General features: G+C 38.9%; 2 pseudogenes; one reads left to right on the plus strand and one right to left on the minus strand.

The window, feature by feature from the left end:
- Nucleotides 1–7,001: 7,001 nt before the first annotated feature.
- LOC138026053 (uncharacterized) lies at nt 7,002–7,540 on the plus strand (annotated as a pseudogene).
- Nucleotides 7,541–8,205: 665 nt separating this feature from the next.
- LOC138025732 (uncharacterized) lies at nt 8,206–17,013 on the minus strand (annotated as a pseudogene).
- Between the last annotated feature and the right edge of the window lie 1,827 nt (nt 17,014–18,840).

Below are 18,840 nucleotides of genomic sequence, written 5' to 3' on the forward strand. Positions count from 1 at the left end.
AAATAGTAAGTTTGAATTATGTTGTACATTTGTATTTTTATCACATTTATGTAATCGTATTTGGTCGAGTAAAACTATAAGGATCAGTAATATCAAGCGTGTTTTCAGAAGCAACGAGGGCAATTTCTACAACTACTGAAAACACAAGCGACATTAATCATTGATTTTATGAGGAATCATGGAATTACATGTCTATGACATTGAAGGCAAATTACGGTTAAAGTTTTAAAGCCTTTTTTCACTCAAAAGCACCAGAGTCAGAAATGTAAGAAGACTAGACAAACTGATGAGAGATTGAGCTATTCAACAAAGTCTGGTCAAAAAAATTACTGTCAACAATGTCGAAGAAAGAACTACAAATAGTAATTCATAACTGCTAGAAAAAAGTTTCCTTAATGGATAAAATACTGACAAATAAGAGCGAAGGGCATTTCACTATGGACGTTCACCTCTTTCAACATGTTCAGAACAACAATCAACAAGTGCAAACAGTTTGGCAATTTGATTTCTTTCACTGCTTTCAGCCTTTTTCTTCCTTACGTTAAAATCAATACATGGACTGTTCCTTTAAGGGAAATTTGTTTTGTTTTCTTAAGTACAGCAGTAAGCTTGTTTATCCTCAACTGATAAAGTGAAGAAACGTTGGAATGCCATGATTGAATGAACTACAATGGCTTCGCGGCCAAACGACTTCCCAGTGTTACAAATCGTACTGCAGGTAAATACCTTAAAGCTAAATAATGCACAGACACAGTACTTCCTTGAAATGTAATTATGATTTTTTCCAAGGGAGTTTGTTCTTCAAGGACGTACGCAAGTACAATGCATCATGGATTGCTGCTTTTGCAGTGAGTCCGTAGACAATGGAGATCTCACGGTAACTTTGACGGAAAGGGTTGTAGAAACATTAATAGCATAAGCCAGACACTCGACCAGTGCACAATCCAGGTGAAAACTGGCTAATGCGTACATAAGAAATGCCGTCTTGATTTTATCAGGTCCAGAAAAACCGGAAGTAGTAGTAGTGTTGATCAGGACAAAAGAACATCTATTGCTCGTCGGTCCACCACATCTTCGTTTGTTTTTAAGGAACATTTTTTTTTTGTGGCCGACCCGCAAAATAGAGGGCCGAAAACGAGGCTATGATGTTATCCTGGTGCGTACAAAAGACTTCCAGGATAAAATACAAGAAGTCTGCAAAGTCAGGAATGATGAATGGGCGGAAACAGTCCGGGGGAGATTAGACTTTGCACAAGATCTACATGCTGCAGATGCTGTGTACCACCAAGCGTGCAATGTAAACTTTCTGACACTAAAACAGATTCCGAAGAAGCATGGGAATGATACTAATTCAAAGCATGTATGTAAAGGGACGTCCTACAGACACAGTTAAATCTAAAGCGTTCTTAAAAGTAACAGAAGTTCTTGTAGAGAATGACGAGGAACAGTTCACAATACCTGATCTCATTGGGAAGATGCAAGAGTATCTCAGGGGAACTGGGGAACCCCCATACAGTGCTGTATACATGAAAGAAAAGTTACAGGAACACTTTGGCGAGAAGATAGTGATCATAACTGTAAATAATCGAAACGTTGTCACCTTCCGTAGCACAGTCGCATCAATAATCAGCGAGTTCCATAAACAGCCAAAGGTAGACGACTATGAGATAGAGAAAACCAGGATAGTGGAGACAGCCGCCAAACTTATCACGAGTGACATAAAGAACTTAGACGCTTCAAACACAAATTACCCGTGTAGTGAAGAAATGTCCTCTATTGATCAGGCTTTGGAATTCATCCCTAACTTACTTCAGGTATTCTTGAAGAATATCTTTGTAGGCAAGGATGTCAGCTTAAAGCTTGCTTGAATTGGACAAGCCATTGTCCAGGCTGCAAGGCCTAAAGCCGTCATAGCTCCTCTGCAACTCCAATTAGGCGTACACTGCATTGGTTACCTGTTCACTTTCGGATTCTTTTTAAAGTTTTATTGTTAGTTTATAAGGCGCTAAATGGTATGGCACCATTATATATCACAGAATTACTTAGTTATCGTACATGTTCACGTACGTTACGCTCTACCAATCAAAAACTTCTGGCAGTTCCGAAGTCAAGAATTAAAACATACGGGGACAGGGCCTTTTCCGTTGCTGCACCTAAACTCTGGAACGAGCTGCCATTAGATCTTAGAAGTCTAGAGACAATTAATTTATTCAAGAAACATTTAAAGACTGATCTTTTTAAAAAAGCATATAATGTTTAACTTTTTGATAATTTAGAATAGGATTTATTGCAATATTTTTATAAAGAAGACTGTAAATAGGTTTTTAATTTATTCATATTTTATTACTAGTGGGATCTTTTTAATTTTTTTAATAATAATTATGAATTGTAAAGCGCTTTGGTCAATTAGTGGAGTTAGCGCTATATAAATTATGTTAAATTAAATTAAATTAGATGCACCATCATTTTGCGTCAGAGTTTTTGATAGACTCCCTCAGCTCACATGGATTTTGCTCACCCTACACGGTTGTGCAGAAGTATGAGCGAACCGCGGCAGTAAATCAAGGAACAGATATTCCCGGTTATACACCAGACATCTTTGTTCAGCATGTCGTGGACAATGTAGACCACAATACACGAACTAGAGACGGGTCTAGAACCTTTCACGGCATGGGCATAATTGCCACTATGACTCCGCCTGTGTAGGAAAATAGTTCAGAGAAAACAGGTAACAGTAGAAGAAATAGCCGCCGGACACATAGATACCTGCCCGTACAAAGGGCCAAGCGCTGACAATGTACAGCTGCTATATAAAGAACTGAGGGATCTTAAGGTAACGGACGCAACGGCTAACCTGGACCTCCCTTGCAAGATAAGCTTGCCGGTTTTCCTTTCTCCACGACCTGGATGGTCTGGGACAATGCAGAGAGTTTGTGATGGTCAATACCCTGGTAAATCGTCAGTTTTGTTTCTTCCTATGATCGATCTTGATCCTACAGTCATGACCTGTGTCTATACTACTCTGTTGTTTGTCAGCAAACAGGCCAAGCGGTATAGGTTCACTCCAATCCTAACATTTGACCAGCCACTATGGTGGAAGGCACTTAAAATCATCCAGAATGAACGCAGTGGAAGCGCTGTTAAGTCGATTGTGCTGAGGCTTGGTGGGTTTCATATACAAATGAGCTTTCTTGGATGCATCGGACATCTTATGGCAGAAACTTCTTGAGCTGGTCTACGCAAAGAACACCGTTATTCACATGCTAAGTGGGAAAGCAATTTCAAGAGCAATAAGGGGCCACTTTCTTGTTGACGGTGCACTGAATGCAATGCTTGCATCCAAAACCTTCAATGTACCTCTTCCGGTAAAAAGCACAAAGGAGCATGGCACTGTCGAAGGCAACAACAACAACAACAACAACAGCATTTATTTATTTAAAAATAGATTGTATCTGATATTCATCTTTTCAATTTTCAATTCAGGAACCATACAGAGATTGCAGAGACCCATCCTATAGCCCTGGCCTCACATGCCGACCCACAGAGGCTGCACGTACTGCCCTGGCATCTTATACTGACCCAGCAGACACTGCACTTACCTCCATGGCGTCATGCACTGACCCCAGAGAGACTCATAGTACAGCTCGGGAGCCAAGCACAGTCACATTAGCAGCAGTATCCTACAAAATGACATTCCTTCACAGATGCAATTTGATGATGTCCAAGCAGAAGCCAGCAACGAAAGTGTTGATGAAGATATTAAGGCGGTGAAAACCATGCTAAGAGGACTTGAAGAAGGCAAATTCACGGTAGAGGAAGTTTGTTATTCAGAAATGGTCCAAAGAATTTCAGAAAAGCTTAAACATGTGCAAAATCATGAAGAATCAACAGACTGCATACATGGAGATGGTAGATATACTACGCAGATTCATAAAAGCCGAGCGCACAGGAAATTGGAGTCTACAACTCCAATCGGTTTATGACATGCTTCCTTATTTTGCCGCTGCTGGTCACCGACCTTATGCTAAATCGGCCTATATCTACTTACAAATGATGAATGAGCTTCAGAACATTCACCCACACATTTACAAGAACTTTCAGAATGGACTTCATTGCACACGGAGAAGTGACTTTCCACCGATTTGATGATGAACAAGTTCTAATGCGCAGCATAAGGACAAGCGGTGGATTGACTCGAGGTAAAGGATTGTCCGAGACGCAGCGGCTTGTTTGGTTAATGTCAATGCCTGCTTGTGCAGAAGTCAACGACGCCATGCCGACCTTTACTGGTGTTAGGTATTCCCATGTTTTACAGCAGTGTTAAATTTGTATCAGGACAAAGAGTAATGATATTCTCCCTTTTCTAATTACAGTTATCAAGCTAGTGAACAGCATAAGGACACCACAGGAGCAAGAAAGCTGCGTGATTATAATGACACCCTTGATCTGACAGGTTCACAGGTGGTTATTACATGCTGCGTGTCCATTCTTTGCTTTCTTTCACCTTCCACTTGTGATTTTGATCATTGAAACACTTGTAATAACTTGTATCATTTCCTTTCTTGCAAGCAAACTTATTTCCTGTTAGATCCTAGGACTTAAAGTGCCCCTGTGATAAAAAAAAACCACTTTCTTTTTTCCTTCAGATTTTGAAAGTGTGTTTGCCTAACACCTGACTGGCAAAATTTTGAGCTTTGATTTTTATCCAAAGGCCATTTACTTCGACTGTAAGTTTTGGATTTCACGGTCCGCCATTACTCACGTTCAAAACTGACCGATTGGACCTCAGAGGGTTGGATCCAGGGAAAAGTGACGTCAGAGGCTCACTAGCTTAAAATTTCAGCATGTGAACGCAGCTTATTATATATGCAAAGTGTGAGTTTAAAAGTCTGAAAGCCCAAAACCCCCGTGCTGCATATTAATTCTGCCGTGTACACAAGTATTGCATTCTTAAACTAGTGAGCCTTTGACGTCATTTTCTCCTCAATCCAGCTCTCTCAAGAACATAATGTTGGTAATGGCGGACCATTAAATAGGAAAATTACAGTTAAAATAAAGAGGTGTCTTTTTGAAATCAAGGCTTAAAACTTGGGTCACTTAGTGTTTTGTGAACATAGTTTTGAAATCCAAAGAAAAATATGAATTGATTTTTTGGTCACAGGGGCACTTTAAAAGGCCGGTTATTTGAACAAAGTCTAACTGTTGCACCAGGTTTTCCAAAATCATTTTTATGACCTCCATAGCTTTCTTGGAATTAACTTACATACCTTTCGCCCTTTCCAATTTGGCCCGTTCATATTCGTCCCATGCATTTCACAGGCTAGTCACTAGTCACAATGCTACTGATAAATTAATGAGCTGAACACGTCATCTAGCCTGACGCACTGATCAAAATGCTATTTGAATTTGAGGAAAATCAATGTGTGCCTGATTCAGCTAAAAATAACAAAGATATCAATTACATCACCTATTGTAATTTATGTGCAGCTGCTCAAAGAAAAATTTTTTATGCCCAGTTGGGTGGCTCATTGGAATAACAAAGAGAGTGATTTCAAACATATATCTTCCCTATATGACATGTGTAACATGTGATTTCTTTGCTAATTGTACTTGGTTATTGCTTCCTTAAAGTTTCTTTCCCCACAACAACAGGCTAGCATATAAACAGTCCCAAAAAGAAAGATGTTTATTACTCATTAAATTTGCTTCACATGGTTAACACTTTGACTGGTGCACTTACAGATAATTACATCAGTTGATAAGATTAAAATTTTGGTAATAATTAAACCTAAATGAACATTTTCCTTTCAGACACAGTTGCTTCAGATGGTGAGAAACACAACAAAGCCCCTTGAGGGCGTGAAAGTATTACTTTTTCACCTCTTCACTCCAGATGAAGTGAGATAGTCATCCCTCAAGGGGTGAACAACTGTAACTGGAGAAAATGTTGGCCATCAGAAACAAAAATTGCACCCAATTTACTGTAAGTTCAAGATTCATATTAACAACCTACATGTCTAAATCCTCTTGGTCTCTTGATATTTTATGCCGTAGTTGAGCCCAAAAGATCAGTAATTTCACATTTTTTTTCATTCTGGGTTCAACATGAAGACAAAACATTTAAAAAGCTCAAAAAGGTACATTATGTGAAGAAAAACATATCAAGGAATTCTTTCATATTTTCCAAGAGCTAATCTAAATGTCAACTTTGAATTGGACACCCTGGACTTCATAAAAAAAACAAAGATGTGCAAACCCCAAATTTATTTAAAACAGACTGTCAATTTGCAAAAGAATAATCTTAAGTTTTCTTTCTCTCAGTTGTTATGGAAAAGCGATACAAGTTAGAAAGGCTTCCTGTGGATACACTCATTCGAGGCCAACAGAGGAAGCTCCACGAGCAGCATAAAAAATCTTCAGCAGCTAAGTCTGCATAATGTATCACTTTAATTTAAGTAATATGTTCCTTTTTTCATTGCATAATAATGTTAATTACAGCTATTTTGATTTTTTGACATCTATAGATTAAGGAAAATGATTCTTCTTTACTGTAAATATGGTCAACATTGTATTTCCCTTCGAATTATATTAAAGAAGTGTTACATAATATTTGAGAAAGGCTTTGTAAATAAAGTTTTTCGAATGGTTGGAATCACAGTCTTACTTGAATTAAACACTTAAATTTGCATGAACACCATTACTTAAAGGAGAACTGAAGGCAAAAATTGTTATTTTTTGTAACATTTATTTTATTAAGTCTAACATCAACAAAGTTGAGTTTGGATAGTTATTCCTGACCGTTTCTTGGTTTTCCCTAGAAAATTAGCTTTGAAACTGTGTTTTTCCGCTTTTTGGGTCTTTTCATTGCGGGCCCGTAATGCGTGTCAGGGGTATGCTATGACGTATGATATTGGGAACACTGCTTTCGTAAACAAGAAGAAAACAGGCGGTATCAGCTGAAACTTGTCGTTCTGTTACGAATTTCCTTCGTTATTTCCAACATGAGTGGTGTACAGCCATTCCAGTTTGAGCCAACCTATCCTCCAGGTGAAGAACCAGTTGACTCGGAAGAAGAAACTGGTGACGAAGGAGACAGCGGAGCCAATTTTGATAACAGAGTTGGAAACACTGAATGGTGCATTTGTGGGGGCAATTGTGTCCCAATGTTGACGGGCGATCAATGTGTTTGTTGTCAATAATTGGAGGCCCTTAATCAAAATTTCGACGAGTTGGGGGTTGAATGCGTAACTGACCATGTAAAGTTTAGAATTGTGTGTGTTGATACGGACGTGCTAAATACTGCCCTTGTTGCAATTCACAACACACGCTGTAATCCCTTACCGGAACCCATTGAGAACAGGTCAGTTGTTTTGAAAATCTAGCCGCAAAAGTTATTTGTTCATCATATAATTCGCATATTTATGATCTCTTCTAGAACATGGCGTTTAGCAGCTTACCGTCAGTTTACTTGGTGGGTTCATGGTGTACCGGGAAGGAAAAACCGGCGAGTGATTCCAGCGTGCATTGTGAAAGCAATTAGAAATGAATTTTCAGAGGAGATTGGGGAATATGCCGGATTCAAACCGGCGGAAATAGATTTATATTACATTTTCTAGAACAAGCAATAGTGGATTTTAGCATGCTTTATTGATATTGACTTTCTAGAAATTTATGTTTTGCAAAAATAGTACTCGTCTTCGGCTAATTTTAATACTTTTATACTGATCTCTAAAATTAACCTAATTCTTTTAATTATTTTCTTTGGATTTTCAACAAGTTGTTCAATTCACCTTCGAAATATTTATAATTAATAGCCATGATCAAGCACAATATGCATGGTTTGTTCTGAATAAATTTTAATTTGAAATTTGAAAGAAATGTACTGTTTGCTGTTGGTTTCGATGTATAGATTGGATGGCATGTATAAAAGAGTTGTTGCTAATAATGATAATAGAAGTAGTAATTGTTGAAGGGCTGAGTGGGAAAGATAGGCTGTTATTATATTGTTCAGCACACCAACATCATTGCTTTATGTAACCTAAACTTGGCAACAGTTTGTTTTGAAAGTTAAATGGAAATAACATTTCTCAGAGCAAAGCACCAAAAAGCTAATTTTTTTTTGTTTGGTGCACATGTACAAAAAAAATTCCAGAGTGAGTGAACACATTGCCAAAAGCCTTTAAATAACCATTACATCAAATTCATTCAAGTATCAGAAAATCTAGATGTGTGCCTTGCAATAACATATGCCTTATCTGGTCGAGGGGTGCAAGCAATGTTGCGTGGAGTATGTGGTGCTGTGAGAGTGGCACTTCTTTCAGCAGCATCTTGACACTTCCTTGCGACAATTGCATCCACCAATGGGCGTACAAGATCCCTTGTTGTCTTCTCCATAATTGGTTTTGCAATCCACTCCTGACTTCTTTTGGGGAAGACCACCTTGAAACGAAGCTCTCCCTCGTTTTCTCCCCTTGAAGCCGTAGCATGGTCTCTGCTGGTGTTGGCATTGTGGTCAAGGGTTGCCAGCTGTGTTCGAGCAACCATGCCCTTATACCAAAAGTGCTGCCTCTTGGGGAGGTATTTTGTCTGGACGCTGTGATACACCTCCAAAGATCCAGTGTGACAGCTGAGTGTCAACTGCTGGATGTCTTTAAGTAGATTTTTGTCAAATACCACTTCTTTTAATGCTTCATGTGCTGGTGAACCTGGCCTTAGCCATCTCTTGGTTCTGGCCACATTTCTTGGGATGGGTGGGTGGGGACATTCATGATAATAATCTGCACTGTCCCACTGGTGGATGTTGGCAGTGGTGGACAATTGATATCCACTTCTCCTGTAAGAGCTCCTTGTCCCCATTGCATGTGTCGGCACACCATCAGAGATGGTTGGAGACTGACTTGATCCAGGGAAAAAGATCACTACAGTCCTTCTTCTTTGCCTTTTCAGTTAGTTTCTTAGTGACACTTTTCGCTAAATGCCACACATCAAACTGGTGATCCACATCAGGGTAGATGCGTTTCATATCTGACTTTATGCTTACATGGCGATCAGTTTCCACAACCTTCACTTTTGCCCCTTTACCCTGGATAATTTTCCATGCACCTTTTAAATCCTTCTCTCTCCATGGCATTACTGCTGGTCACTTCGCTGACCTGAACAATTTGGAAGTCAACTATTTTGTCACTAAGTTGCTCGATCATGGTGTAGGTATCATATTTTGCGTTATGCCCTGGGCTGTCACAGCGACCATCCCCAGAAAGCCACAACTCTTTGTCTTTCAAATCATTAAAAACAGAATTTTGTTCTCCCTCCCAAATTTTATTAATTACTGGAAATAATGACAAACAAAATGTTTTCTCACTGAAAAAGCATAACCTTAATATTTCAGCTAATGTAGCTATCTTGGTGTAAATGGCCCCACTTAGAAGAATCGACGAGGACATCAAAAGGTTTCCAGCAGCCATCCCTTTGATCATTGGCTGGCTGTTCCAGAAGTAGGCGTGGCCACTTATGCACTTAAGTGTAACAAGCAACTGAGAACCCTGGGTAGATTCATATTTTTTTCTTATGCCTGCACCACACTCGGGACATCTTTTAAAAAGCTTCACTAATTCTTGTTTGAAAACAAGGAATATAAAATCATCTTGTGGGTTGACACTTTTTGAATCTTCAGTTTCTGACAGTGAACTGTTTGAATTATCTGACATTTCATCATTTTTCAATGGTACATAAGATGGATCCTTTTGAGGTGAATTGTCAGGGGTGATTTTCTGTTCGTGGGAAGGGTCTACCTCATCAGAAGAGATCACTTCCTCTCTGTGAAAGTCTTCATAAGCTGGAGTGCTTTGGTCACACAGGATCACATCAAATAAAGACTTGTAAGTTTGAGACTCAGTTTATTTCATCATAAGTTGTGCTCCTCGTGTATTAATTTGACACCCAACATCACTGGTAAGCTTATGTATTGGTATACTTGTTTTATTTGCTTTCCTTGAATCCAAGTTAAGTTCCTGCAATGGCCTCTCGAATGCAACCTCACTATGATGTATGCCCTGGGAATTTAGGCAGCCAACTTCCGGGTAACATTCACTGGAGGTACTAGCTACAGGTTCTACATGCACACCCTGGGAATTGTGGGAGACAGCTGCTGAATTACATTCAGTGGAGGTACTAAGTTCCACAACATTCATAGGGGAAACATGGTGTGTCGTGGTGAGTGATGCAATATACTGCAAACCAAAGCAGACATTTCGTGACTTAATGAGCAATTGTGTGAGCGTTCCCTCCACATGTAAGATAAGAAAGCACTTCGAGTTGCATGTAGCTAAAATTAATTCAGACTCTTACCTCTTGCTTTGCTCTGTCATGCAAATGGTTTTCAGACAACAGTCGAGACTTCTTTCCTGGGCGATGGACAAAAATTGTTGGTAGTGCATCCGGCTTCAATGTACGTGTTGCTTTCAACCCAAGAAGTTCTGCTTTAAGATCACGTTCAAAGCAGTCAGGCTCGAAGTGATCAGAACACAACCAAGTATCTTTGGTAACCACAAAGTCAACTCGGGATATTTTTGCTAACCACTTTTGCAAGAGAGAGTTTTGTGTACGAAGAAGGTGGAAACTTATTCCATGCTCCTTGCTAACAGATCAAGAATCATTCGAGCATCCAACAGCACAACAATACACCATTACGAAGACACAGTATAAAAGATCTATATGCACATAAAGTGAGTACTGAGTCTTACGCAAAATGGATAGCTATATTTATACCAAAAAGATTGCCACAAGACTGGAAAAATCAGCCTGAAATTTTCGAAAAGGTGCGATGACACATTACTAGTTGCGAAAGGAACATGACGTGCACTGTAAATCGAGCTTAGTAGTTTACGAAATCGCAGTCATGGGATTTCCGTCTACTGACTTCGAAGCACCACACTAACTCTAAATATAATTCAATCACTACCCTAAAACTGTCACAATATTAACTTTAGAAGTGCTTAGAAGCTGACAATAATTATGCAATTAACTAAAATGACACAAATAAAGTCACAGGAGAACAGATCTGGCAAGCTCAATGTTTATTTCAAGCTCGGAGCATAGGCACTCTTTACAGCTGTCGAACTTGATTTGACTTCTTTCACTATACTGAGAACAATTTAAGTAAACAAATGTCCAAACCAGGTGAATTTCATAATAATAAAAACAAAATAACTGGAGTAAATAATCCTATGTATTAAAAAACATACTTCGTCCAGCGAATGTTTCTAATGGTTTCGAAATATTCTTGCACTTCCAGTGTAATTATCTGGAATAGACTTACAGATTCCCAGAAATTCCCAATTTTTGGGCTTACAATCTTGTTGGTGGATGCTTATTGGCCAATGAAAACTTCGAATTCCTAGGAATTCCCAAATCACTTTCCAATTGACTTGGAATTTCTGGGAACTGAATAACCAGAGTTGTTGTTCTGGGAATTTCTAGGAGTTCCTAGGAATTCCAAGTCCCAAATTACCGTGAAAATTCACACCTTCGATTCCTAATAATTCCTAGGAATTCCTAGGAATTCTCGGACTTATTTTGCAAGGGTGAGTCTTCATCCATTCAATCCTCATCCTCCTCACTGCTTCCCCCATGCTTGCGTTCTACACAAGTAAAATAACAAAGGTTTCCAACTAGTAAAAGCACATAAAATGCACATTATTCATAAAGAGACTGTAAACACTGTTTTAGACACACAGAAGTAAGTTGATGCTAACAACACCTACAACTAAGCTCTCTAGTCACCATCATTCTTCATTCTATACCTTATGCAAAGTGAATGTACATATCCCATCCCAATATATCTTAGTTGTAGCAATAGTAGACTTATGTACTCGCAAATCTCTCGCAGCAGCCTGCCTCATTTCCTCTGCCTTTTTTCTGTCATTTTAATCCTTTCTCTTCTTAGGTTCCTTTTCCTTTTTCTTCATCTCTGCCAAGTCCCGCCTATAAGTAATTATATCTTCACATAGCTGCTCTAGTTCACTGTACTCTTCCTCGCTGCCTGACCTGTAAGTTATATATGTAACATAGGAATGAAAAGAAGATAAAGGAAAATTCCTGGTTTCAAAACCCCTTTTACAGTGTTCTCATTTATCTTGTGTAAAATTGTTGTTCTCATTAACAATTAGGTCAGGAAAAAAAACCAGGAAACAGGCTAAAGAAACACAGCCAGCATGAACAGTTTCTAGCACATTTTTTTAGTCAAGGAGCTATTTCCTCAAAAGGCGTTAGCTAAGGAGTTTGCACAACCCACAATACAGAAAAGGTTTCACATCAATATCTATTCTTTAATGTCAGGTACTACGTAATGTCAGATTGTGGTATTACTCATGAGATACAGAGCCTTATTTACCATCATCGCACGAACAACGCGAAAACGAGGCTTAACTCATGTTTGCCGTGTAAAACTACAGTTTTCTGACAATTTTCCCTCAAATCGGCTGTGAACAAATTAGAACTAGAAACATTCCATCATTTAAATGTTAAACAATATGTATGTGCCTATCACATGACTGGCCACGTGACCTTAAACGAGAAAAAGCTGCGAAAATATCAAAACAGTCAACTTACACTCTTTGTAGATCCTCGTGGCATTTATATTTTCCCTGTATTTTAGCTTGAAATTATTGTTCAGGCCATATACAGTCAAATAATTACATGAAATGCCCAATCTTGGTGAAAATGTCCATAAAATTGCCCAAAATGGGCCGCCCTCACAAACCTAAAATCACGGTCATAAGTCGTTGGAACACCCACCCCCTTTCCCCCGTTCAATGTTGCATAGCGCAATGCACCCAAACTAACTGTTCAGTACGTTTTAGTTTCTAAGCAACATTGAAAGGTGGGAGAGGGAGGGATGCTCGATTAATCCTGTCAGTGTACCAACATTATGTCACTGATTGTCTCTACATGATAAGGTGTAAATTTCATGTAACGAAACATGGCAGTCAGTACTGGAACGTTCGCGTAAAGCTGGCTGTGCCAACATGCCATGTTTTTCGCCTCTTAATTAAAGAATAAAAGTAATAGGGGTATATGCTATTCCCATAGTATTCAGCTTATTAACCAAAGATTTTGATTCCTTAAGATGGTTTTTTGAGATTAGAGCGACAGTCTTTCAACTACGAAGGAACACTAATATGAGCCTTAGAGCCATAGCAAGGGCATGCAGAATTTCACCGACTTCAGCTTGTAGGATTTTAAAAGGGGGAATCCGGAGAATTTCATCTTGCCCAAAAAGAACGGGACGCCTGCAAAAACTAACTACCCTACAACAACGTCTCCTGATTCGAAACGTCAGGAAACTGAGAAATGAAAATCCCAGTTTTTCTCTCAGAGATTTAATGCGGGAAAGTGGGGTGAACAGTGAAGATGTTTCCGAGAGAACAGTGAACCGCTTACTTCAGCGCCAAGCATTCCACTATTTGCAGACGCGAAAGAAAGGACCATTGACTAAAGGTGATATGCCAAGGCGAGTTACATTTTGCAATGTAATGAAAACAATTTATGATGGCGACGTTTGGACGAGGCAAGTGGCATTTTACTTGGATGGGGTCTCATTCGCTTTCAAAACGAACCCATTAAAAGTGGCAACAGCGCCTAAGGCAAGACTTTGGAGAAAACGAGGCGAATGATTAACATTCGGATGCACAGCAAAAGGCAGTAAGGAAGGAACTGGTAGTAAGCTAGTGAAACTTATGTTAAAATAAATTAAATTAATTAAATTTTTGTAGCTATAACCTATAGTGAGGGGGTAGTTCTTTGTGAGTCATATGATCACCTAACGGGTAATTTTTTCGCTACTTTTAGAAAAGCATTTCAACTCATTATTCCTCAAGGCGAACAAAAATGGAAGTAGGTTGTGGCTGCAAGATGGGGGATCCTCCACAAGACAGTAGAGCTGCAAAAAGAGCGATGGAGAATTGTAACTGTGATATGTCTCTAATTGAAATTCCTCCCAGAAGTCCAGACCTTAACCCTATCGAGAATTTCTTTCATTTAGTGAGAGTAAGACTGAAGGATGATGCTTTACAACTAAAAATAACTCAAGAAACCTTCGAAGAATTCAAAGCCAGGGTAATACGCAGTATTTACAGTACTCGAGTTAATATAATAAAGAAAACTATTGCTTCAATGCCGCAGCGCTTTCAACAGATTATTGATAACAAAGGTTGCCGCATTAAATATTAAACAGGATACAAATTTTCTTAATAGATAAAGATATCTCCTAATGTGAATTAAAAATGTAATGTTGAACTATCTTAATATAATGATGTACAGCCTAAAACAAGATCAACACATGAGGAAGTGAGAAAAGGTTGTAATCTGTTTTGAACAGGTTACCATTGTAACCTGTCGAAATTGATAAAGTCAAGTACTGTGATAACCTTTTAAAAACTCATCGGGTTACAATGGTAACCCGTTGTTTATTGCGAAACAGTATACAGCAGAAATCATTATAATGTACACTGAAGTGCTACACTTCTTAGGTGTGTAATCTTTTTTTTTTTTTTTAATTGAGGAAAATAAGTATTTTACTCATTGCTTTTAGTATATTGCGTTTGTAATTTACTAGTGATTTTGGTATAGTATTTAGGAGAAGGCTGCACACAGAGTAATAAAATGTGGCAAATTAATGGCACACTAAATCAATTGCATAATTGTTCATTCTAGTATTAGTTTAGCGAAACATTTCCCGCAAGGGCTTAAAACGACTTGCTCCGATTCCGGCATCTAAGCATACATGGTAAAGACACGCCATCTTACGGAGATCATTTGAGTTTCTATATCATCTATCACACCCCCTTTAATTGCAACGATTTCACTTTTAAAAGTACAGAAAATTGGAGTGTCCTTCTCGAAGACTATGTCTTGCGCATAATGTGTCTTGGGCACGGAAAAGTGAACTGGCTGTCCCTCCAACAATAGCAACATATCTTGCCATGGTAACACTTGAGCAGACCACCGAAAATCATTTAAAAACATTATTTCAGCTAACTCTGCGCCTACCCTAGCAAATGCTGTGCTCAATGGGTTTAAAAATGTTCTATAAATAACTGTCAATAGATCGTTTTCACTGTCACGCAATAAAAAAATTAAATCGAAAACCATCCAGTGGAAAAAGTCAAGAATTCGTGATGTTGTAGAAGATAAATGAAGAAGACACTTCTCCAAGTTTTAGGCCTGTGCGTTTCCCCAAACTTCAGATATTCGTCGAAATGTTTCACAGAAATCTACAGAGCCCAGTATGAAAACGCCATGTTGGTGCACATCTGCGGTGCACCAATATGGCTGCCGGAAAATAGTGTCAACATCTGTTACTTACTTTGGCTATCTAGGCGAGTGATCATCTGTACTAAACAGACAGCTATTTACCTAAGCACTTCTCCTAATGCTTTAAATTTTAAAAAGGCTCAAAACCATGAGACAAATATATATTTCTCAATAAACTTGATCGTCGCCTCGTGTCACGCACCGCCATAACTCAGAAATTCAAAATGCTCAGATTTCCAAACGAAGCACGCTATTGAGCTTTAAAATTGCAAATGGATACAAATTTACCGCCTCTTCTGCCTGATTAGGATAAAAACTTTCGTGGCTCTTTAGTTTTGGATTTTAGAAAATGATGACGTCACGTGAAAACGATCTATAGAAATGTTTTTCCACAATTGGCTGGGCCTTTGAGAAAAATAATACGATATTTTCCTCTTCCTTTTTCCAATAGTTCACGCATAGCTACAGAGAAATCATCTCGGACGATGCCATTTCGTTGAAGAATATTCAGTGCAATATGCAACCAAGGACCCTCACAATTTTCTGCACAATTTCCTTTAAAAGCTTCTTGGAGAATTTCCCTACGCCACATTCGCTGACGCCTTAACGTCTCCTCAGATTTTTCAATCTCCCACTCCATCCTGATTGCTTCCTCGGCTGCTTTTTTCCCTCGGTTGACAATAAACTGTGCCAGATCTGTTTTCCCTTCCATTTTCTGTCTCTTGGCAAGTGCAAGGAGTATGCTTTGATACCTTTGGAAACATGGCAGTCAGTACTGGAACGTTCGCGTAAAGCTGGCTGTGCCAACATGCCACGTTTTTCGCCTCTTAATTAAAGAATAAAAGTAATAGGGGTATATGCTATTCCCATAGTATTCAGCTTATTAACCAAAGATTTTGATTCCTTAAGAGGGTTTTTTGAGATTAGAGCGACAGCCTTTCAACTACGAAGGAACACTAATATGAGCCTTAGAGCCATAGCAAGGGCATGCAGAATTTCACCGACTTCAGCTTGTAGGATTTTAAAGGAGGGAATCCGGAGAATTTCATCTTGCCCAAAAAGAACAGGACGCCCGCAAAAACTAACTGCCCTGCAACAACGTCTCCTGATTCAAAACGTCAGGAAACTGAGAAATGAAAATCCCAGTTTTTCTCTCAGAGATTTAATGCGGGAAAGTGGGGTGAGCAGTGAAGATGTTTCCGAGAGAACAGTGAACCGCTTACTCCAGCACCAAGCATTCCACTATTTGCAGACGCGAAAGAAAGGACCATTGACTAAAGGTGATATGCCAAGGCGAGTTACATTTTGCAATGTAATGAAAACAATTTATGATGGTGACGTTTGGACGAGGCAAATTTTGGAAACGTCAAACATGGAAAGACGCGGTGGTCGTTTTCGCTTTTTAGAAGATGATCTTGTTGCAGAGCTTTCTTCGCCAGACTCTTGGCCTTCAATTTCTTGTTCGTGTTCCCTTTCTGCAGCTATAGCCTCACTAGCAGCTGTTGTCGTGGGTGGAGGTGTGTTCCAAAGATCAGGGTGATTGGAAGACATCACAACGTCGTTATCCTCCTTGATAACATAACTCCACGCAGTGTAATAGTTCACATGACGATTCGTGAAATGGACATTAATTCCGTATCGTGTATGAATAAACTGCCAAACCGACAACCATCGTCTTGGTCTTCGAAGTTTAATGGCCATATGGAAATGAATTCCCCCTGTTTGATGGAGCTCGAGACAACACGCCCATTGCTGAACTGTTGATTCGTTGGAAACTTGTCGTAACTGAAAGGCCTCTACGAAAATTTCAGCAAAACGCTGTCGAGAATATAGCTTGACTATACGTTATAAGGCAGACAAGTCTTACTTCTCTTACTCCTAATTCTACTTGTGATAACTGTTCAACTACAGCGCTATCCATGTTTTCTATGTTTGAAAGCCAATTTTCATTACTGCAATCAAATCTCAGACCACCTACGATGTGACGCGACACGTTGCTACATACGTTAGCATGATGCATTGCTATCCATTAAAATGAACTAACGTTTATTTAAGAAAACATGAACTTTACAAAAATTCAGTTCCTTACCAGTGGTATTCAGTGCTTCCAAAGGCCACACAACAATTTTCATAAAATGGTTGTGCAAATTCATTACAACATCAAAACAATACACACTGGATATCTTAAGACGTACAGCAACGTGACATGATTAAGTTAAGGTTATTCGATACTTTATTCAATAATACAATCACGGTCATGAGTCGTTGCAACACCCACCCCCTTTCCCCCGTTCAATGTTGCATAGCGCAATGCACCCAAACTAACTGTTCAGTACGTTTTAGTTTCTAAGCAACATTGAAAGGTGGGAGAGGGAGGGATGCTCGATTAATCCTGTCAGTGTACCAACATTGTGTCACTGATTGTAGGTCGGAGGCATAGAAACGAGGCTAAACTTATATACGTAATTACACGGATCCCTTGCGTCAATTCACAAAGTTAGTCTCATCTTCAGGCCATACATATGACATGATATGCCTAGAAATGATACTTTCAATCGAAAACCACAAGATATCGATAAAAAAAACGTCACCTACTAGTGTGAGAAACGTGAAACGAGGCTGCAGTTAAACTTGGAAAAAAAATTGTTTTTACGAAGAAAATCTAAGGATTTAATACTTTAAAAGAATAAAGCAGAAGGGATGCTTAAAAAGCACCATTTTCGTAAAACCAAATTAAATATATATGGTGAGTCAGTACAAGGAGAACAACGGTTTGACTCTTTCAAAAACAGATTTATCTCCTCTTTACCAATATTACCGAAAATTTGACTTTTAACGTACAGAACATTTTTTATTTTCGTATCAAGCGCCTACGAGCCCTGTTAATTGTTTTTTTCCTTCAAAGTTCACGTTTTGAAAGATAAGAATCATCAGTTTTGAACTTGGTTCTTTGAGAGGGCTTGGGACTGAATGGAATAGTCACATGGCTTTGAAGCGTGCGTTTGAATTTAGAACAACCGTTATGGAGAAGTTTGCTCGTGCAAATGGATAGCTTTGTTCTTTACGTGATGTTCCATTAAAGAAACAACCCTTTACCAGGTATGTATTAAAACCCTATATAATTTTTAATTCATTCTCTGTTGATGCTGTAAGTTTAAGTAGGTGAAAATGCCTGTAATCGGACTTCCTTGTGAGCAGTTCGTACAGTAGATTAAAACAGCAAACACCAAAAGAAGTACGTCTCTAATACCTTCCTGAAGACTTATTGAGGGTCTCCTATATTTGTATTCCCATGTGAACTTACGTTGTAATTTTTTTCTGAACGTTAAAATGTTACTTTGAGTTGCTTCGCAGTGGAGGTGTTTTCCGACTGGACAGACAAATTTAAGGCAACGTACACTGCCGTGACTCTTATAAAACTCCCCGGTTTTATTTTCTAATATGAGGTCGGCAATTTATTAAACACATTAATGTTCAAACGAAGACCTTAGAGATTACAGTGTAAACCCAATTGTAGCCTCAGTAATA

The sequence above is a fragment of the Montipora capricornis genome, chromosome 12 (assembly GCF_036669925.1).
Source record: "Montipora capricornis isolate CH-2021 chromosome 12, ASM3666992v2, whole genome shotgun sequence".
NCBI classification, from domain to species: domain Eukaryota; kingdom Metazoa; phylum Cnidaria; class Anthozoa; order Scleractinia; family Acroporidae; genus Montipora; species Montipora capricornis.